General features: G+C 48.1%; 1 long non-coding RNA gene across 1 annotated transcript; it reads left to right on the top strand.

The window, feature by feature from the left end:
• Positions 1 to 2,225: 2,225 nt before the first annotated feature.
• Positions 2,226 to 19,582, top strand: LOC131924623 (uncharacterized). The gene is made up of 3 exons (XR_009382949.1): positions 2,226 to 2,593; positions 4,954 to 5,086; positions 19,331 to 19,582. It is a non-coding gene; the product is annotated as an uncharacterized LOC131924623 (long non-coding RNA).
• Positions 19,583 to 20,481: the final 899 nt, after the last annotated feature.

Raw genomic sequence — 20,481 nt, 5'->3', positions numbered from 1 at the left:
AAAGGTGGCTCTGAACCCCCCAAACCAGGTTTTTAGACCCCAGAAACCGCAATACACTGGATTTGAAGGGGAAAATCTCTGATTACTGCTCTTATTCTTAATCGGGATCTCTGCCGCACAGTCCACCCTCCAAGACTGAGAAAAGAACCTTGCCCCCGCCCGAGGAAAATGTGCCTCAGGATTCCCTTCCTGACAGAATTTCGTGTGGGATGCTGGGGACCAGGCTTACTAAGGGGCTGCCTTTGGGAAAAGGTCCCCAGCTTCGGCCTTTCGGCATGTCCAGGAGGACAGAGCCTGAGCCAGAAGGGAATGTGGTCTTCATTTTTGCACATCCTTTCGGGTAAAGGATGGCCAACCACTCACCAGGTAAGGGATTCTTCTCTGGGTGCCCCGCTCTCTGGGAGAGCTGCAGCCAAGGCCAGCAGAGCCAAGGCGAGCTCCATCCCAGCTCTTCGCCGTCTGCGCTAGGGGCTGGCTGGGTGGGGTTTATATAAAGGCGCAGAGGGGGTGGTCTTTGACGTCAGCGCATTCTGCTGCAATGCGCTCATTTCTCTAAAAGTGATTGGCCGGAAAAATGAGCCCCCCAGATTCTATGACAAATTGCTGTAGCCGCACCCAGACTGCAGCAAAGAACGCAGGAAAAAAAATCTGCCGCAGTGCTCCTGGCCGCCATGACCAACACCCTGTGGTCGCAGATGCTTTTTCCCTACATGAGCCCTGATCATGGATGGAAGGGCGATTTGTAGACACAGTCTGGGGGGAAGTCACCCCAAATTATGATTGTACTCAGGGGGCTAAGGATAAAGGTGGGGTACCCGGGTTCTGGGGATCCGCAGCTTGGTTGCGTAGGTTTTTCAGAACATCAATCAGAGGCTCCGGGCTTAGGAAAAGAGAAGGCTGTGGGTTTTTTTAATGATGATTATTATTACTGCTCCGGAAAATAAAAAGCCCAGATAAAATAATTGATTCCCAGATGTCAGCCTAAAGCTGTCACCCTCACCTAGCACACCCCGTTTTTGATGGGCTATCTCGATACGGGAGACTTAGCATCTCGGAATCAAAGGACCTTGATTTTGAGTCCTGGGCTCAAACACTAGCAACCTGTGCACTTGGAAAGCTCACGATCGATATCCCTTCCTCTTCCAGGGGTTCATTTCTGCCCTTTAGGGGGTACTCTGCAACCCGGAGCGTACCTATGAATATAGCCGCAAACCGTGCCCCCCTAAGAAAAGTACTTCATGAGTGAAAACGGGGTCCTATGTGGTAATGCTTAGAGTATACCCCCTAATCGGGTTGATTCCCCACACTTTGAAATGCGCAACCCCCCCCCCCCTCGCAGCCCAAGCAGACAGACAGTGACACATGTTGCTATGGCGCATAGCTGCCTGGCTGCGTACTCTCTGCGACTTGGCACAGGAGAGCTAATCCTTAACAGGTGGTACCTCCGGCTGCTCTGCCCTGCCCTAAGTGGCAAAGTGGGCAGCACGTCAATCAAATGTCCTCTCGAAAAGGTCAAAATGCTGTTGAAAGGGACGAAGGATCTATCTTAGGGTGACAGGTGGGTGGCAACTGGGAGGCCAAGGAAGAAATGTCTGATGACAGAGATGGAGCGAGAAAGAAAGACCCTAAAAGGAGAGTCAGAGGCTCCATGGAGGACATGAGGTTGAAAGAGCCCCCTGCCTTATTTGGGGCTCTGCAGCTGCTTCCGCATAAGCCCCTTATGGCCAGCAATCCTAGGACACCACAGTGGCACAGGACCGGGGCTGAGAGGCACGGAGAAGGGCCACCGCTGAGCCTGGGGTTATCGACCATCCGCTCTCCGATGACTCAGGCCTTTCCTGGGCGGGCGGATTGTTAATGTAGGAACCGAGGCATTATTTAGGGAGGGGGGAGATGAAGATTTAGGGCTTTGTGAGCATCACAAAGAACTATCTGAATGTGTCAGATACTGAGAGACAAAGAAAACACCCCATTTTCAGCCTGTTGAATATGGAGACAGCCCCCCAAAAGAGGGCCCCTGAGAAGCCAGAAAGGCCTTCACCAGCAACAGACGTCACGGAAGCTGCAAAAAAACATGGCTCCCAACACCCCAGTCAACAGGAGACATTTATTAGCCCACAGTATTAATAGCTAGGAAACAGCCAGAGCTGGCTGGGGCCAATCATCAGCAAGAAGACCCTGTCGTCAAGCCCCTGTGGCCAATCAGACACCAGAAGGCCCAGTTGCTAGCCTCTGGGGGAAGAGGAAGGGGTGCGCATTGTCATGGGGGCTCATGTTCGCGGCCCACGCGTGGGATCACAACGGCCGCTAGAGAGCATCAGCAGCCATGTACTTGGGGTCCCTGGAGGCTGTCAGCCTTGCAACCCCAAAAGAACGTGAGTGGGTGCCTGGTAAGAGGCGCCGGTGTGCACTATCAGGACTCTCAGACACCGACCGGCCATTCTCAGTCCTCCAGGCCCTGTGCCCTTGAGGGAAGGAGGGCCTCCGCAGCAAAAGTCAGCCTCTGCATTTTTTCCTGGGCCCCTCGCTCCTAAGCCTCTTCCTGGCAGCAAACCCCATCCCTCTGCTTCAAAGCTTTTACTGACAAGCCAAGGTAACAGACCCTGGAAGCTATGTGTTTCTGCAGAATGCACAGTGGTTGGAATCTCAGCTCCACTCCCTCCCAGCTGGGAGGCCAAGGTCCAGGCCCTTCCCCTCTCTGGGCCCCTATTTCCTCATCTGGAAAAAGGAAAGAGTTGGACAAGAGGGTCCCCAAGGAGCTTTCCAGTCCTGTTTTGCTTGATTTGAATGTATACATCAGGCGAGTCAAATGTCTTCCAGAACATTCTTCATGACAGTAATTAGTATCAGGTGTATCCTGCTGTCCATGTGGTTACTTCATCACACGGCTTTTCTTTCCATTGTATTTTATTTTAAACAGAACTCCATGGCAACATGTTTATCCTTCTGGCTTCCTAAAAGAAAGAAAGAAAAAGAGAGGGGGGGCGGGGGGGGCTGCTGTAAACGAATCTCTACTGAGCACAGTTTAACCACAATTTTAAAAAAAAAAATCCATATGTTTAAATGTTTTTGTTGGCTTTTCTGGAGCTCGGAACCTAACTTTTTAAATATTTATTGGTCCAAAGCAATGGGAGAATTCTGGAAGAAGCCAAACCTATGGTAATGTTTGGATGGGAACTGTTCCTCCGTCTGGGCAATGCTAGCACGTTCCCCTGCTCAAAAAAAGATATATGAAGGCTCAGATTGGTCTCTACGGAGGAAAGCAGGGGCCAGATCCACATTTGAAAAACAGCACTTTCTCTCTGTGCTACGACGTGGCTCTCCTGCAGGCTGGATGACAGCCAGCGTCCAGACCCGAGGCTAAGCTAGCCTCTGCTTCTTCCTCCTCTTCTTCCCTGTAGATACTTTTTTCTTCTTTTTAAAATGCTTTTCTTAAGACTGAGGAACCCAGGCTGACCCCAAATTCATTATAGTACAGGCTAACTTCAAACTTACAGCAATTCCTCCACCTTGGCTTTTGGGATTTCAAGCAGTTTTTGTTTGTTGTTTATTTGTTTAAAATTCATATTTGGGGGCGGGTGGAGAGCTGGCTCAGCAGGTAAGAGCACTGGCTGCCCTTCCAGAGAACCCGGGTTCAATTCCCAGCAACCACATACTGTCTGTAACTCCAGTTCAGGGAATCTGACACCCTCACACAGATATACGTGCAGGCAAAACACCAATGCACATAAAATAAATAAATCTTCTTTAAAAATTCATATTTGGGAACTCTCAAAGCTATGTGAGACAGGCGTGGTAGCTTGCATCTTTAATCCCAGTGGAGACAGATAAATCTGAGAATTCAAGGCAGCCAAGGCACAGCAAGACCTTGTCTAAAAACAATAAAATAAAATAAAGCTACGTGAGCAGTCTCCTATCCACATGTACATATTTGTGCTCAAGTACACAGATATCCTCAGATTCAGTGAGGCAGTGAACACAAGGTCTCATTTGTCCTCTGCCAAGTATAGGTTAATAATGCACACTTGTGGAACCATGCAGAGGACTAATGTAAGACGGCATATAAGTGCCGCCTGCTCAGAATAGCCCTTCCAGATTTCCCCTAAATGTCACTGCCCTCCAGATATCCAAATATCTCTGAGTCACATGCTTCTGAACCTCCTCCTATCACACATAGACCTCAGCCAAAGCCAGAGACTCTACAGAGCACTTAGGAGGGTCTTTGCAAGAGGCTGGGTTTCTTTGGGAGTTGGGGGACATGTGTTTCTCCTACTGTGCTAGGCACCACCAGGAAGTGAAGGACTCAGAAAATATTAATCAGTAGAAGCTCGGTCTTCCAGCACTCTGGAACTCTCTTCTAGAAAGCACACAGCCCCAAATCTCCAACATCAGAAGTACTCTGCTTCCCTGGAATCGAGATCTGAGGTGCAGCCTTAGCTCCCTGCAAAGAGGAGTTGGCCAGATTGTAGATGCAGGAAAAAAAAAAAACAAAAAAAACAAAAAACCAGTCCCTTGCTTTCTACAGAAGGACAAGAGTAAAGTTTACTTCCTGACAAACTGCTGTGTCTCATGGCAGGGCCTGTGTACGTGTCCTGTTTGAGCTATATCAGCTTGAGCCATGGCCAAGGCCAGCAGTAACCCTGGGGTAATCGTTTACTGGGGAGGATAACTCTCTTGTTTTATCTGACTGGGTACACAATGTGGGAGAGAAAGAAGGGGGCTTTGCTCTTCTTTTCCTAAGCGGGGGCCACAGAGAGAAAGTTAGAGAGCAATACTACCCAAATGGTGAGGGGACCAACAGTTGTTCTAGTAAATGGATTTGGGGTGTATTTTTTCCCTTTTAGGTTTTTTCAACTCACATGGGTCACATTTATAAAATGCTTTTAGAAAAAGAGGAGGAGGAGGAGGAAGCTAGAGAGATGGCTCAGTGGTCACAAGCACTTTCTCTTGCAGAAGATCTGGGTTTGGTTCCTGGAACGGACATGGTGGCTCCCCACAATCTGTCCCTCCAATTCCACGCAGTCTTACACCTGCTTTTGGCCTTGGCAGACATCAGGCAACCATGAGACGCAATACGTACATGCAGGTAAGCACTCATACACATAACAAATAAATCTAGAAAGAAGGTTGGAGAGAGAAAAAAAAAGAAAAGAAAAGACAGCAGTTTATGGGCTGAGGAGGAAAAGTGGCAAGGTGGATAAAACACTTGCAGCCAAGTATTAAGCCAAGCCCGAGACCCTGAGTTTGGATCCCCAGTGCTCATGTAGAAACCAAGGCAATGAAGCCAATGCCTGTATCTCCGTTTTGTGGAGGATCGCTGGGACTTGTTGGCTAGCCAGTCAGGACAGATAGGTGAGCTCTGGGTTCAGTGAGAGACCCTGTCTCCAAAAAAAAAAAAAAAAAAAAAAAAAAGGTAGGGAATTATCCATGATGACACAGAATATCAGCCTCTAGCCTCCACAAGCAGGTACACACATGTGCACACATACTCATGCACATGTCCAACACATATGATCCTACATAAATACATGCAGCAGTTCAAGAAGACTAATGAACATTTTAACTTCTTTCATAGAAAGGAACCTAGCCTACTATTTCTAATACATAAAATGTATTTCTAATAAGTAAATCAAAATCTAAGGTCCCAGTGTTTACTGCCACATAGTCTAGGGCCCTTTCTGTGAGGAACACTCCCTGTGAGCAGTGGATATAGGGTACTCAGAAAGCACACAGCTGCACCCCACTTCTAAAAGGACTCTCTTCCGCAAAGGAATTCTTAGTGGCTAGGAGCTAGGGAAGGGCTCTAAAGTTTCCTTTCTTCTGGAAGAACCTAGAAAACCCCCGAATAGAGACCAAGCAGGCCACTGATGTGGGGTGGATTTTAGAATTCACATCTTGACACGTGGAAGAGACAGCCACGTCTCCAGCTCTACCCCCACCCGTCTGGCTTTGGGCAGGGGCCAGCCCCGGATTCAGGCAAGGGGTTTTTTTTGGCCCAGCTCCATGGAAATATTTCCTTCAGTGGAGTAAAGAACTGCCTCATTCAACTGCCTGCGGCTAGGGAGGGGGTGGCTCTCTGTGTTGACAGAGGGCAGCCAGGCCAGGGGAGCACCCCTACCCCCACCCCCAGGAGAAAGTGTATCCTAGGTAGAACAGGACTGGAAAGTTTGCCTTTTTTTTTTTTTCTTTAAACAAAAAGATTGATGACAGTTGAAAAACTGCTGCCCCACTCAAGAGGCTGCAGAAGTCACTGGTACTAGATTACCACGAGGCCTGGAAGGTTGTCTCACTAAAATGAGGGTTCCTGTAGAGCTTGCTTGCTTTCTAAACAGGGGCTGGGTCATTCCAGAACCCATAGGCAGCTGCTTGGACTGCTGATCTCGCCTCTCAATCTAGGCAGGAATCACCAGCTCCCTGGAGGAGAGTCCAGAAGGCACATGAGAAGCCCAGGGCACTCAACGGATGTGAGAAAAGAGGACAGTACAGGGTGTGAGGAGAGGGGACACTTTGGGCAGCCGACTTGCTGCTAGATAGGAGAGTAAAAGTCACATACCCTGATTCACGGGGTGATAAGCAAAGAGTCACCCCTGACTACAGTCCTGAACACAGGTAGAGCAGTCTTGCAGTCTTGGCCAACGGTTTGGTCCCTGAGGTCTTGAGAGCACAACACAGAGCAAAAGACACCACTACCTCTCTGGTTGTGGACCAGTTGCTGAATTTTTCTGAGCCTCTGTCTCGTGATAACTATGCTTTGAGTGAAATACGCCGTTGGTGAAGACAGTTAGATAGAGGAGGAATGTATACTCACCAAACATACTCAGGGAGCTGTGTTCACATGTCCCCAGCTGAGGGACATGGAGAAGGTTGGTGAAGAGGAAACCTTGATATTGATTGATAGTCTTGTTTATTTTATAAGCATACATTTTGACTTATTCATGTAGACATGTATATAAACACATATATGGTCTCTATGTAGCAGCTGGCCCTGAACTCTTTACCTGACTCTCACCTCAACCTTGTGAGTCAGCTGTGGAGGCATATGTACCAGCAGCCTAGCTTTGAATGCGTCCCTTTCCATCTCTCCATACCTCAGTTTCCCCATGTAAAAAGTGAGGATAATCACAACACCTGTTTCCCAGAGTTATACACAAGGTTGATTAGGGCAATGTATGAAAATCCCTCAGAATACCTGACTAACTGAGCAGACAGCTCAAGCTCTCCCCAGGGAGGGCACCTGGTAACACCACCTTGGCCCCAAGTGTGCAGAACCTGAAATCATTACCAAAGTCCCTATGTGGCACATCAGCTCTGGGTCTAGCAGCTGTAGACTATGAATCTCTTGTTCTTCTATCAGCCCTAAGAATCCTGGAACCAGGGCAGTGGCAAAGATTTGAAGCTATCCCACTTACCCTCCAGGCTAGAAACTTATTGAATGTACGTTTCGCAGCTCTCTTGAGGTTATTTTGCAGCCTATCCCAAAATTTCATTTTCTCTCCTTTAGGGTAATCTTGCCACCCTGGATTGCTAGATAAGACCAAAGGTCACTGTGGCGCTCTGTGCTCTTCCCCCATCTAACAAGTTGCTCAGGCTTTGCTGTGCAAACGTGACGCCCTCAGAGACCTAGGCTCAAATGTTCAACATACCCTTTAGGTGTTTGTGCAGAGGATGAGCTTAAAGGCAGCTGCTATTAGGTAAACGGGGCTGCCCTTGTGCATTTGATGATAAAGAAAAGCAAACAGAGGCCTCTTTCCAAAGGCTGGCCTTGCTCCCACCAGCTCCCAATAGGTTGTCCTTGGCTTTGTGAACTTTGGGGAGCAGACAGCCTGGGGTGGGTGGGGAAATGGTGGTTCTTGAGGACCCATCCACTGAGGGACATCTGGTCACTTCTCCTGTGTCTGCAAAAATATGAAAATCAACACCCGTGTCGCAGATTCCCTGGGAACACAGAATAAGACAGACTAGATTTGAAAAACCTCCCCTCTTACCTAATTGAAAGGGGACTTTGTCCCTTGCTGGGGGCTGGGGGTATCTCAGACCCAATCACAAGGTAGGTGACACACAGGTAGGGAAGCCAGGCTGACCACACTCAGGCCTGCTTGCTTCTGAGATACACCAAAAGTTTTCAGATGGTTACCCTGAATTCTGTAGACTTTGCGAGGAAAGCCGTGTGTACAGGCTCATTTGCGCAGTTCGAGGAACATAGAAGCACGTACTAAGTGTACAAGGCACTGAGGCTGGTACCACTATAGGTGCCAGGGACAAAAGGACAAGCACAGGGGAAAGTGACTCTCCTCATATGCTCAGAGCCAGAAGGAGAGCTGACTGTGCCCCTACTGTGCGTGGGCTATGCTCTAGGTGACTCTGCCTAGATCTCAAGTCGACAGCTGGCGCAGCCTAGCTTCTGGGGGTGGGTGGGAGCCCCCTGATTCTCTGGAAGGATGAATCAACAAATGGGAAATTGTCAGTTAGCTGACAGGGAGAGCTGAGTTGGGGGCTGGGATGTCCATGAAGAGCTGGCACCCTTGCCTGGGTGGGAGCTTCAGGAATGTGGGCCACGTCCTTTCCTGACAGTCTGGTCTTCTGTATGTTTCCCAGAAACTCATACTGTTTACACGGAGGGGCCTCTCCAGAGCGGGGGGTGGGGGGGCAGCCTTCAGATCCTGTTTGCAGCCCTAACTCACTCTGTCTGGCTCCAGAAACAGCATCGTGGAGTGTTGAATGCACGGCCACGTGGCCAGCACAGAAATCCAAGCAAAACCCTCTGCCTTCCCGACTAGGGCTGTGCCTGAAAGGCTACAGTGTATAACCTGGCCCCTGCTCTGGGGGTTCCTACAGGGCCTCACACACACCCCACCCAGCAGGCACAGACCCAGGCCCACTTCTGGCTGTTTCCACAGCTAGAGCCAGGGCTCTCCTTTGGAGAAGCCTGGGTAGATCTGCATGGAGGAGCCCCCCTGGGGAGCTCAGGAAGTGACAAGGGGCCTTATACAAACTCTTTTCTCCCACCTCCTAAAAGAAAGCAACAGAAGAGTGGGGCGGGTAGAAGGGAGAGGAAGATGGCAGGATAGGGCAGAAAGACCAAGGTGACAGAGGGCTGGCGGGTGAGACTAGACTGTCCTCTTACCCTGTTCCTTGGGGGGGAGAGAGGGTTCCCACAGCCATCACAGGGGTTGTGTAACTCATGAGAGGATACCTTGGCCTCCTTGGGGCTCTGCCTAGGACTGGTCATGTCCAACCCACAGTCCATGAGCTACATGCAGTAAGGGTAGTTATGAATGTGGCCCAATACGAAAAACTGTGAACTTCCTTCAAAACACTATGATATATTTCTTTTCACAATCTTGTTTTAATTTGATTGCACAGTTGAGTGTGTGATTTGGCAATGGCAGTGTCGTGCTACAATGCCTTTCTGCTCACCACTGGAAATAATCCTGAATCCTGTGCAGGAAGAGCAGCAAAGGTGACAGTGAACCAAAGAAGCCCTTGAAATAAACATCTGCCTTGCTAGGATGTTCTCGAAATGGTGGCACCTCCCTGGGGGTGGGGGGGGGTGCTGGGGGTGTTAGCTTGATAAATTCCCTGCTCTCTTTACTTGATAATCTTTCTTTGGACTCAGGATTGTCTGGTTTGAGACAATGACAGTGGTTCTTAAAACAAGGACAGGGCTATTGAGTGCTTAGAATCCAGTGGTTTCCAGCCATTCCTTTTTGATCTTTAACTTTTGAACTTTGCCAAGAGAGATTGTGCAGGATGTTACACCGTAGGGTCCAACCTCTTCCAGACTCCCCAAGCCTCAGTGCTGGCCTTCTTGTCCCCATTTCCTTCTGAAGTTAGTGTCCTCCCGGGGAGAACCCCAGTGAAAAGGCCTAGCTGGCCACACGCTGGGACTCATCTTAGGGTCATCTAGAGCTGGGGACTGGGATCAAGTCTTGGGATTCCTTAGTCTCCACAGACATGTCTGTAAAGGGAAATTGTAAGATGAGTTCTCTGTGGCTCCCTGGGATCCTGGAAGATCCAGGCTGTGGTCTAGATGTGATGTAGCTTCTGAGGCTATCTATAGTGGTCTCCTGTAAGCTAGAGTTAGATTAGTAGAGACTCAACTGTGAGGCTTGGGATAACATGGGGCTTGAAAGCAAATGTGAATCCAATATAAAATTTAAATCCAGCTCATGAGGGAGGAAGTGCCCAGGATGAAAGCTTATGTGCTTTTTTTTTCCTTTTTTTCTTTTTTCTTTCTTTTTTTTTTTTTTTGTGTGTGTGTACATACACGTGTGTGTGAATGTCCACACACATATACATGACTGTGTGCAGAGAGATGAAGACAGCACGCTTGCAGGATGGTATCTGGCTTGGCTTTGTACCTAAGCAGTAACAAGAACCCTAGCATCCCACCCCCACCCCCACTGCTCTGTTTGCACTGTGGAGACCTCAGGTCTGCCTGAGCAGGAAGGGAGGCCAAAGCTTCCTTTTTCGAACTGCACCATCCCCCAACCAAGGGCTGCACCATCCCCCACCACTGGCTGCCAGCAGGGATTTCCTGGGCTTAGGATCAGCCCATTCACTAGGAACCAAGAACCTTGGGGGAGGGTTAACCAGTCATCAAGATGCCATTTCTCATGAAAGGAAGGTTTTGTGGGGGGAGGGGAGGCCAAAGGCTCCTGGCCTGTAGTAGTTAAACATCAGGCTTTCACTAAATAGAGACGTACGCAAAGTTGCCGGAGGATAGTAGATAACCTGTTGTCTCAGAACACAGACCCGTGAAATCACAAACCAGGACAAATTTCGGTGAATCACAGGAAACTATTGCAAAGAATCACAGTGGGACAGTCGGAAAGTGGAGGGGACAGATTCTCTACTACGGCTAGTTACACCACCAGGGAACGACAGATATGGCGGATAGAGATATGTCCACAAACTGCGGCAGCTGACAGACCTCAGGTAATCAACAACCAAAAGCCGACCATGGGTAATTGGCAACCATAGGCAGCTGACAGGCTTCAGTAAGTGGCATGTGGGAGACTGGCAAACCCCAATTTAGCAAGAAAAGTCACTCATACAGACCCACCATCCTCAACAATTTTGCATTTGAGCATTAGGCATAAGAACATTAATTGCCTTGGCTCTCAAGCTATTTGGGATAATTAGCAGTTCTGGGGGTGAAACTATGGTCAGCAAACTTCCCCATAACCCCCAAACCTAGTAATTTAGGTTCCAGACCTTAAAAAAGAAGACCAAAGGTCTTATTCTGGATGTCAACCATGACAGCTGCAAGCGACTGAACCCTTGGCTGAGTGAGAGTCATTTGCAAAACAAGCAGGTGCTGGTTGGGGAGCTATCCCATTCCTAAAGCTTGGGGGTTTCTTTAACTCCAGTGTATTTGTCTGCCCTGATTTAGGGAGAAGTCAGCATGGTCACCCTAATCCATCCTGCCAATTAGCAGTTTCAATGTGTGCTTTTTGTTTTGTTGTTTTTTTCTGAATTGTGCCTCACTATGACGCTAGGACACGAGTCTTCTATTCTCCAGTTTTGTATAGTACTAACTGGCATCTTTCACTCACCATGTGGACCAGGTCCACAATACCCACCCTGGATATGAGTTAGGGAAGGCTCCTGGCAGAAGTGAGTACCCCAGGGCTCTGAAATAGCTCCTTGCAATAGAATGAAAGTCTGAAACAATCTGACCACAGATTTTTAGTACATATTCAAGAGTATTCAACATTCTATGATTTTGTCACCTATGATGATAAACCACAGATCTGAGACTCTCTGAGACCCAAAGAGCTGCAAAACTTGGTGAGCTGTGGTCCAAAAAAAAAAAAAAAAAAGTTTCTAGACAAGGGAGAACCAGGATGCCAAGGGTTATAGTTAACAAGAGCATATTTGTGCACCACAGAAAAATTGGCAAGTTGCAGACACCATACCGCGAGCAACTGGAAACCCACTGACATCCATGTTTGACCACGGGCAGCTGGAAAAACCCAGCTCGGAGGCATGGGTTTGCTCTTCATCTTAGGTATAACTAATATTTTGAGCTGAAGTTCCAGATTTCAAACCCCAAATTCAATTCCTTGAACCCCAGAACTGAGCTAAGGAGAAGTAGCTGTGAGGTACTTTCCCAGAGCCCGCAGGGCTTGTTTTGGAGGTAGCTTTGTTAACCAGTGGCTCTGGTCTATTTGCAAAACAATGAGAATGTATGCATCTCTTCTGGGATCTCTGTAGCTTTTTAGTCCTCCCTTTCTTAAAGAAACAGGGCATCTCAGCAGGCTTCCAGGAGGTGTTTGAAGATTGGAATTTGCTAAGGACAACCTGGGGAGTAGTCATTGATATTATTCTTACCCTTGGCCCAGTGAGAGATGCTCGCAGAGACAGTGGGGGAAAATCACTGTTCTGAAAAACAACTTCTTAGAGCTAGGATCCCATGCAACACCCTAGAATCCTAGAGATTTCAGCACAGTCCACAGTCTGGCAGGCATACAGCAGGGAGGTAAGAACCCAAAGAACACATTGTGTGTGCACACAGGATCACGATGCCCAAACCAAGGGCTGCCAGGGAACCGTGGCCGAAGGAAATCAGCTCACAAGCTGTCGTCCTCTATTTAGAATTTGAGATGTGAAAGTCCTCTTTATTTCCCAGCTAACCTGAGCTCCATGCTACTGGAGGTCCTGGGATTCCACTAGGAATTCCAAAGCCTGTATAGCTACACCATAGGAGAGAATAGCCTCTGAATTGTGCAAGCCTATTCCCATTCTGTGAGAATGCTTTGGCAGTTTCCGGTGCCTAGGCATTCGCCGTTGCCAAAATAGCCCAACCTTTCCCTTCCCTTCCCCAGAAATTGAAAATGAAGGAAAGATAGCATAGCTGCTAGAATGTTGAACTGAAAACTATAGTACAATTTGAAAAAGACGATATGCCCAGCAAACTCTGCCAGTGAACCGCGGCACTAGTCCACCACGGTACAGGTCCATGGCGAACCGCGGTACCATGGTGTGGGTCCAAGACGAACCGCAGCGTGGGTCCAAGGTGAACTGTGGCATGGATCCACAGTGCACCATCATAGAGGTTCATAATAAACCTTGGTAGAGACTCACAATTTTTCACAACACCAGCATAATGTACCATGGCACAGATATATCACAGTGCATGGTAAAATATGTGCCATGGCACAACTATACGGTGCACTACAGTGTAGGCCTGTTGACTTGAAGCACATGTACATGACTTGAAGCCTTGGCACAAAATATTATAGCACAGATACAAGATATAGCACAGCACAGGCACAAAGTTCCAATAGCGTACGACACCACACATCTGTGCTGCTGGATATTCAGCCTATACCATATTATACCAATGCATCTGTGCCATGAGGCACCCAGGCTATACCATAGCATATCATGTATTTGTGCCACAAGGCATCTGACCTGTACCATAGTGTGCCGAGAGACACTGGGCCCATACCATAGTACACCACGTATCTGTGCCGCAAGGAATCCAGCCTATATACCGTAATACACCATGTATCTGTGCCGTAAGGAATTCAGCCTATACCTTAGCATACCATGTATTTGTGCCGTGAGGCATCTGGCCTACACCATAGTACACCCATGTATCTTTGCCGCAAGACATCTGGCCTATACCGTAGTACACCCACGTATCTGTGCCGCGAGACACCTGGCCTATACCGTGGTACACCATGTATCTGTGCCCCAAGGAGTCCAGTCTATACCATAGGATACCATGTATTTGTGCCACGAGGCATCTGGCCTACACCATAGTACACCTATGTATCTTTGCCATGAGGTATCTGGACTATGCAATAGTACACCCACATATCTTTGTCGCGAGATGTCTGACCCATGCCGTAGTGCACCGCGTATCTGTACCACGAGACACCAGGCCTATACCGTAGTACACCATGTATCTGTGCCCCAAGGAATCCAGCCTATACCATAGGATACCATGTATTTGTGCCACGAGGCATCTGGACTATACCATAGTGCACCCACGTATCTGTGCCGCGTGAGACACTGGGCCCATACCGTAGTACACCACGTAACCGTGCCGCAAGGAATCCAGCCTATACCGTAGTACACCATGTATCTATGCCACAAGGAATTCAGCCGATACGTAGGATACCTTGTATTTGTGAGGCATCTGGCCTATATCATAGTACACCCATGTATCTTTGCCGCGAGGCATCTGGCCTGTACCATAGTGCACCCACGTATCTTTGCCACGAGACACCGGGCCCATATCGCGGTTTACCATGTATCTGTGCCGCGAGACACCAGGCCTCTACCGTAGTACACCATGTATCTGTGCCACAAGGAATCCAGCCTATACCATAGGATAACATGTATTTGTGCCACAAGGCATCTGATCTATACCATAGTAAATCCACGTATTTTTCCCACAAGACACCTGGCCCATACTGTAGTACACCACATATCTGTACCGCAAGACACCAGCCCTATACCATAATATACCATGTATCTGTGCTGCAAGGAATCCAGCTTATACCATAGGATACCATGTATTTGTGCCGTGAGGCATCTGGCCTATGCCATAGTGCACCCCTGTATCTGTGCCACAAGACATCTGGCCCATACCATAGTACACCCGTGTATCTTTGCCGTGAAACACCTAGCCCATACCTTAGTACACCATGCATCTGTGCTGCAAGGAATCCAGCCTATACCATAGGATACCATGTATTTTTGCCATACTGCACCCATGTATCTGTGCCGCGAGGCGTCTGGCCTATACCGTAGTGTACCCACGTATCTGTGCCACGAAGTATCTGGCCTATACTGAAGTGTACCCACGTATCTGTTCTGCGAGGCATCTGGCCTATATTGTAGTGTACCCACGTATCTGTGCCGCGAGGCATCTGGCCTATACCGTAGCGTACCCGCGTATCTGTGCCGCGCACAAGACACTGGGCCCATACCGTAGTATACCATGTATCTGTGCCGCAAGGAATCCAGCCTATACCGTAGTACATCATGTATCTATGCCGCAAGGAATTCAACCTGTACGTAGGATACCATGTATTTGTGCTGCGAGGCATCTGGCCTATACCATGGTACACTCATGTATCTTTGCCATGAGGCATCTGGCCTATACCATAGTACACCCACGTCTTTGCCGCGAGGCATCTGGCCTATACCGTAGTGCAACACGTATCTGTGCTACGAGACACTAGGCCTCTACCGTAGTACACCATGTATCTGTGCTGCAAGGAATCTAGCTTATACCATAGGATACCATGTATTTGTGCCAAGAGGCATCTGGCCTACACCATAGTACACCCATGTATCTGTGCCACGAGGCATCTGGCCTAAACCATAGTGCACCCACGTATCTTTGCCCGGAGACACCTGGCCCATACCGTAGTACACCATGTATCTGTGCCTCAGGGAATCCAGTCTACACCATAGGATACCATGTATTTGTGCCACAATGCATCTGATCTATACCATATTACATCCACATATCTTCCCCACACACACACCTGGCCCATACATGGTACACCACGTATCTGTACCACAAGACACTAGGCCTATACCATAGTCTACCATATATATACCTGTGCAGCACAAATACATGGTGTACTGCGGTATAACCTGAGAGCCCTGTGGCACAGATATGTGGTGTATTACGGTATTGGGACTTTGTGCTATGATATATCTTGTATCTGTGCTATAATACTTTGTGCCAGGGCAGTGGTACACTATGCACACCCATGTATCTGTGCCACAAGATATCAGGTATATACCGTAGTACATTATGTGTTTGTGTCACAGGCACCCAGCTATACTCTTGTATCTGTGTGGCGAGGAACCCGGCGTATACTTCAGTACACTCAGGTAACTGTACCACAAGACAGAAGGCCTGTTCTGTAGCACACCTCATATCTGTGTCGTGAACACCAGGCCTGTGCCACAGTGGTCACCTAGGAGCTCTGCTCTGTGGGGCAGCCTGTGCTCCGGCGCAGGCATGCTATGCCCGTGTCCTAGTGCACTTTGCACTTGGCGTCTGTGCCACAGTAAACCTGAACTTGTAGCACATCTATGCTGTGGTGCTTAATGCCTATGCTGCGGTGCTTTGGGCAAGTGAGGTGACACAACCGCTGGTCTGGGCTGTGAGGTACCAGGCTGATACTGTAGTGTACTACTTAGCCATGGTACACATGTGCCATGGTGCACTACGGGCCAACATCGTGGTACATACTGTATCTGTGCCATGGTACATCATGCTGGTTATTTGAAGAATTGTGAATCTCTGTCCATATGTATACCATGTATAGCTTACCATGAGACAGCTACACGGTGTACCCAGAGCATGGTACAGAATGCACTATGGTGGCAGTTACAAGTCACACTGTGGTGTAGGCTTGTTGCCCTGTGGCACAGCTATGTGGTGTACTATGATATAGGCCTGCTGTATTGTGGCAATGGTACAGATACAAGGGAGTGTTGCAGTATACACCAGGTGCCTCGCAGCACACATAGATTGCATACTACAGTATAGACCTGTGCCTATATGGCACACATACTTGAGTGTTCTATGGTATAGACCTGTGTCCCACGGCACAGACCGATGGTGTACTATGGTATAAGCCAGGTGTCTCACGGCACAGGCAGATAGACGGTGTACTACGGTATAGTCCTGTTGCCTTGTATTACTTCACAGAACAGAAGGGTAGAGGACTACCACACCTGCACACGGCCAGAGGCACACACAGGGCAGGATACATCATGGCAAGAATTCAAGTGCACTTTGGCACAACTACGTGGTACATTATGGCACAGGCCTGATGCTGTACAGCACAGATGTGTAGGTGCACCCCAGCACAGCTGCAGGGCACCGTGGAGTAAAGGCATGGTGTATTTCAGCACTACAGGAGATGCGCCTTGGCATAGGTCCTCTGTGTACCTCAGTAAAGGTCCCCAGGGAGCCCCGGTACTGCTAGGTGGAGTCATCACTGACAGTTTGTAATCACTGACGTGGGTTTCCATGCATCTCATTCCCAGTGCCACTAGGCAACCAGCCCCACACTTGTTCGTCAAACCTCCCCCTGGTTGCTCAAAGGTGTACAAAGCATCCAGGCAAATACAGAGTAGTCCTTAAGGTGGCACCAATAGGTCCCAAGCGTGCCCCCCAAACCTGACTTCCACAACCCTCAGGCTCCTGCATGTGAAGGGGATATTGCAGGGCTCACATCCTTGAATTCCCACAACCCCTACCTGCCTCTCGGCTGTACTTCCCTCAGACACACCCAAGTAACATCAGCAGGTGGGTGGAAAGCTTGATTGTCTGCTGCTCCACCTAGAGAAGGGGAGCTTTTATCTTTTCAAAGAACAGACAGCAAGGAGCAGCAGGCAGTTCCCGCCCAAAGACTCTTCCTTCACTTCCCTACTTAGCAAGCACTTCCCTATTCTTCCAGCACTACCCTTGCCCAAGGTTTTAGGGAAGCTTGCAAATCACACAAACGCCCTAGCTGGACAAATATTGCAGTGGGTGGGGTGGGGAAGGGCTCCATTCTATGCCATGGAGCGCTGGACTCTTGGGAGGACTTGGGGGGACCCAGTGTCTGGATGATGGCTGTTCATTGGTTTACTGTTACCTCTGGGTTCTGACGTCATTTATCCCACAATGTTTCATGGTGTTTTTTGTTTTCCCTTTGTATAGTAGTAGGATTCCAAACTAGAATCTTGCTGTGTGCTCAGTAGGCACTCCACTATAAAGCCTTGATGTAGCATGAATCTTAGAGAGTCTTATTAATTAAAACAAACCCGGAGCCAAGTATTGGGGTGAACTGGAAGATCAGAGAGACAGAACAAGCCACAGCTAACCTCACCTGGCCAACTTCTCAGCTGGTCTTGTTTCCTCAGACTGGAAGTTTCTGTGTCCTCATCCCAATGGCTCTCAGCTGAACTGCTGCTCGAATGCCTGAAGCTTAACCAGCCAAATGCTTCTTGTTTCTGGTCTTCACACCTTATATATCTTTCTGTTTTTGCCATCACTCCCTGGGATTAAAGGCTCACTTCTTGGGATTAAAGGCGTATGTCACCATGCCTGGCTGTTTCCAATGTGGCCTTGAACTCACAGATCCAGAGGGATTTCTATCTCTGGAATGCTAGGATTAAAGGTGTGAGTGCCACCATTTTCTAGCCTCTGTATCTAGTGGCTGTTCTGTCTCTGACCCCAGATAAGTTTATTAGGGTGCACAATATTTTGGGGAACACAATACCACCACATTTCCTCTCTTTTTGTCTAAAATTAAAAAAAGCTTATAACCAATACAAGAAAAACTATCCAATAAGTATATACAATATATACACAGTCAAGATTACATTAACAATGTCTAGTCCATTAACATTTGACAGATTCAGATAAAAACTCCATTATATATATTAACAATGTCCAGTTCAGTAACATTTGATAAACTCAGACAAAAAATTTTCATTACTTATCTTATTTAAAACAAGTAATTCCTTTTTAAAAGTATTTTTCTTTTCATAATAGATTCAGTAATCTACCTTTTGTCATTTTTATATCTTTCTCTTTTTCTTTTTAGTATAGATTCAGTGATCTACCCATTTATCCTATTATTTCTTTATCTTTTTTCTCAGAGTAGATTCAATCTATTTCATATTTATATTCTCTTTTTTCTTTTTCTCTCTTTTTTTTTAAACAAAACCTCTGAATCTAATCTCCTTGTTCAGCTTTTTTTCCTGACCATTAACAATCAACAACTTGTAACCAACCATCATAAACAATGACAATATCCATAACTCATTAAACGACCAAAACTTCCCATCCCACCTCTTGGGAATATGGGCGTCGTTTTCTTAAAATTACTTCCATCTTTAGGGGATCCTGAAAAGAAAATTTGGGGGTTAATTGTCAAGTCCTATATCATTTGTCCAGCTGCTGCATAATACCACCACACCTTATGTCACTGGATCTCAACCTCAGTTCCTAGAGGTAGTTTTCAGTTTCCAATACCACAGGTGCCTAAACCAGGACAGCCGGGGGGGGGGGGCACCTTGACTTCCTCTGTTGCCAGCTCTAAGGTTGGCTTACAGTCCTGTGACTATTCCTAGCCTCTGTGTGGTCAAGAAGGCAAAGTTTCAGGGTGAGAGTGGGGGCAGATCCCCTCAACACAGAGTCTAGAGATGAAGCTGGGGGAGGGTAGTGTTCCCCAGGAAAGACAGGCACCAAACTCAGGACTGGAGGGACAGACAACCTGGAGCAAGGGAATGGCAGCTCCCAAGAATTTTCTAAGAATCATACTTCTAGAATCCTTTCCAATGAAAACCCTAGGCTCAAGATCTCCATGAGAAGGCACGCAGGATCTTCCCCTGGAGGGCTGGTGTGATTCTGGTATGTGCTAAATACCAGCAGCTCGCATTTGATGCATGACAAGCTGAAGGAACGAAGTAAATCCCCGTGGACAACTGAGGCAGAGGAACATGGTGACAGAAGGGATGGTCTTCTTGTCACACCGTCGTCAGAAAGATCTGGAATGCCTCCCTGATGTTCCCTGGAGCCTGTCTCGTTTAATTCTCCCAGTAGCCCGATATGGAAACCGTCACAAAATTATAACCTTTAAGACAATTATAGGAAAAATTCTTGTCTTTTTTGGTGGGGGCGTGAAAACAATATGAACAAAAACCAAAGAACCCAATGGTATGTGATCGAAGAAGGCCATTGTTTCTCAATTCCCTCCTCATCCTGCTCTTTTGTGCAGCCTAGTGAGGCACATGGTGTGTGTGTGTGTGTGTGTGTGTGTGTGTGTGTGTGTGCGCCTAGGTGTGTATATGTGTGTGTGTGTCTGGGTCTGTGTGTATGTGTGTGTCTGGGTGTGTGTGTGTATGTGTGTTTGTGTCTGGATGTGTGTATGTGTGTGTGTCTGGGTCTGTGTGTATGTGTGTGTCTGTGTGTGTGTGTGTGTGTGTGTGTGTGTGTGTGTGTGTGTGTCTGGATGTGTGTATGTGTGTGTGTCTGGGTCTGTGTACATATGTGTGGGGGGGTCTAGGTCTCTGTGTATGTGTGTGTCTGGGTGTGTGTGTGGGGGGGTCTGGGTGTGTGTGTATGTGTCCATGTTCTGGATGTGGTGGGAGTGAGAAGGCTTTGTGAAGGAAAGACCTTGTTTGTGGGGCACAGCGTCACCCCAGGAGGGTCTGGGCACTCTGGGTTTGCAGGGTCCCCTTCTCTCTCACTAAGTTGGGGTTTGTCTGGTTGTTTGTTTGTTTGTCTGGTTAGTTAGTTTTGGCCTGGTGGGGGGGACCACAGAGGTGGCTGACAGAGTCCCCCTTTTGTGTGTTGGGAAACAGCTGCCTGAAAGGGTTCCCTGGGAGTTCAGAGACCCTGGTGTGAAAGTTGAAACTGTGAAGGGGCTGGGTGGGCTTTCATAGGATTTTATCTTCTTCTGAAAACAAGTTCACACACAAACTCCCCTTTCCCCTGCCACC

This window comes from Peromyscus eremicus, chromosome 14 (genome assembly GCF_949786415.1).
Source record: "Peromyscus eremicus chromosome 14, PerEre_H2_v1, whole genome shotgun sequence".
NCBI lineage: Eukaryota > Metazoa > Chordata > Mammalia > Rodentia > Cricetidae > Peromyscus > Peromyscus eremicus.
The sequence above is the reverse complement of the archived record's forward strand: the minus strand, read 5'-3'. Positions and strand labels throughout refer to the sequence as shown.